Source organism: Phoenix dactylifera, unplaced genomic scaffold (genome assembly GCF_009389715.1).
Source record: "Phoenix dactylifera cultivar Barhee BC4 unplaced genomic scaffold, palm_55x_up_171113_PBpolish2nd_filt_p 000689F, whole genome shotgun sequence".
Taxonomy (NCBI): domain Eukaryota; kingdom Viridiplantae; phylum Streptophyta; class Magnoliopsida; order Arecales; family Arecaceae; genus Phoenix; species Phoenix dactylifera.
In genome coordinates this window covers 53,897-56,930 of record NW_024068073.1, presented here as the reverse complement: position 1 = coordinate 56,930, position 3,034 = coordinate 53,897, and positions in this window count along the sequence as shown.

Below are 3,034 nucleotides of genomic sequence, written 5' to 3'. Positions count from 1 at the left end.
TTGCGGAAGTGCTAGCTTGCGCAGAATTTCTTGAGGCTGAAATTTGATCTTCCCAATACTATCAACTTTTGATCCGCCTTCTTGGAAGAACTTGAAGTAAAGGTTTAAAGGGATTGAAGAGGACTTAGATCTGATCTAAAGACTCTTATCAGGGACCCCTAACACTAATGGCGTGAAGGACTTAGTGGAGGAAGAAGTCGGATAGATTGAATGCAGAATTTTTTTCATGTATGAACTAGGGTTCCTCACTTTTCTTTTTCCTTTTTTCCTTCTTTTTTTCTTTCTTTCTTCCTTGAATTCGACCACCATCTGATGGAGATCCTTTTAATGTTGCTATCCCCTCTAACTTCATGCCAACCATCCCATATTTGGGGATGATTTTGTGGGGTTTTGAATTTTGAATTCAAAATTCAAGTTCATGCGCCATCACATGATGAAACTTGATCTAATCTAAACCATTCATCACTTCCCTCTTTCAATTTCGAAATTCTCATGCCCCAAATCAGATTAGAGGATCACATTGTGATTTTATGGTGATTAAATTCGAAATTCAACCTTAATTAGAAGTGAGATAAAGATAAGGATGACATATGCCATGAAGAGAGAGAATTTGATCTTATCCAATTTTTTTCATGAATTTATCTCTCCATGTCACCCCATCTGATGATGAAAGAGATCCCTGATGTTGACAAGTGTCCCATGGCACCATTAAATAAACTAAATTAATTTTTAATCATATTAAAAATCAATTTATGGCGCTATGCATGGATATGTGACAAGTGGATTTCAAGATCCAAACAATTTCAGATCAAATCCATTTAATTTAATTAAATCCTAACAATTAGAATGATCCAATTATCATGGGTTGAACCTAATCCAATTAGGTCAATCCCTAATTAAGCACAAATTTAATCTAATTTAATTTGGTCAACCTAAGTCCTCTTGATTCAGACCTAATCCAACCAGGTCAAAAACCCTGATTGAGCCCATAATTGAATCTAATTCAATTTGGCTCATTCTTAGTCTAATTACTCAATCCAATTGAGTTCATTAGCAATCTAATTACTAATTAATCCTTCAATAATTACTTTAATTATTTTATAAGATAATTTGCCAATCGAATTGACCAAATTATCTCTGAATGATTCTTAATCATTCATCAGCCTTCTTGATCAATCAAGAATCTTCTATGCATGTGACCTCATAGGTTCGAAGCTAAGCCGGTAGTATAGGAATGACTTCCTGCACTAATCGATGTGACCATCTAGCAATAGTACCCGACGTCCGGATAGGCCAAATATATGCGAAGCAAATATTCTGGAACCCTGAACTATGGTTACTGTATAATTCAATCCCTTTGACTCCTAATGCCAGGATGACTTAGAGCTCACTAACAACCCTATAATTAGTACATCCATTATGTGATTAACTTTAGATATCTCGTGACTCCTCACTAGGATTACCCTGATCAAGGTTTTGCTAAATTAATCACAAGACATTATCTCCTGTTTCCTAAAGGGGTCAATTCCATCTCAACTCACAACTGACTACGCAAGTACTTGACTACACCCAGTGACCTTCCGTCACTGAATTAGAAATTCAGATAGTCCGGTACCAAAGTACAGTGAGTTGCTTGCTAGTCACAAGTTGCGATCTCAGGTCAGAGAGCCAAACTTATACCCATATCCACTCAGAACATCTCTTGACGGTAGAGCGTTCCGGAATTGATCACGTTCAGTGAAATGTACTCCTACACTTCACCTGTGTGGCATACCAATATGTCCACACTCCTTGGTTAAGAGGACAACCAACGTATATGTCACACAACGACCTAATCTCGATAATGCTGTCGTCTTAGTTACAACATATCATTTGGTCGCGAACTAGTTTAAGGACTCGAAGATAAATCCTCCTTTATCATTAATAAGTCCTAAGGACTTCATCATATAAGAGTTCATTTGAAGATGTAAAATGATGAATAATGCCAAATAACACTTTATTTAATTTGTCAATTCATTTACAAAACTCAATCATCAACATGCTAACGATTGATATTTAGGATACAATTTCCAACATCAAGGTCAATTGTTCCAAAATAGAGCTGAGTTTTCGATAGAGATTGGAGTGGTGGCAGGCGAGCACTCTGTCCATGATGGGCAGGGTTTTATTGGTTAGGTCAGTATTGAGCTCTATACCCTTGTACATGCTTTCGAATACCATGATTCTGACTGCATGTCTAAGGCAATTGGAGCAATTAATGTGGAGATTTGTTTGGGGTGGGCGAGCACATGGGGCCGGCACTCACCTGCTTGCTTGGAAGATTCTCTGTCAGCCGACGGCTAGCGGGGGACTGGGCATTCGCTCCCGTATCACTATGTGGGAGGCATTAGCATCGAGGCATGTGGTTAGATTCCTTCTAGAGCTGGATGGGCTTTGGAGCAGGTTAATGAGAGCGAAGTATGAAGAGCGGTGTGTTGGAGACTCATTCAGACAGGCATTAGTGCTCCTACGTCTGGCATGAGATGTGTACTCGAGATCCTCAGGTTCTTCCTTGCATCTCCTAGGCGGTGGGTGATGGTCACAGTATTGATGTTGTCGAGGATAGATGGTTGGTCGGATTGTCGCTTTCTAAATGGCCCACCATGTTCGACCCGAGGGAGACGGCCGGGAGCAGAGTGAGCAACCTTCTAGTTTCGGAAGAGCCTAGATGGGATGCTGACCGGATTCACCTCCTTTTCGGCGACGACCTAGCTGAGAGAGTGCTGGCCACACCTATACTACTTGAGGGGATGACAGACAAGAGGGTGTGGAGCTCGACTAGGAGGGCGAGAGTTACAGTCAATGATCTTCAGGCGATAGTGGACACAAGGTCTGCTCAACGGCTTGAGGGTCGCTGGATTTGGTGGTTACGTGTGCATCCACGTGTGGCTCTATTTCTGTGGAAGGTGGTGTTAATCCTAAAGGTTGGATTTTGATGATCACAAAAACAATTGAGTTAAATGTGTACTCTAATGATTTTGGTTTAAATGTGAAG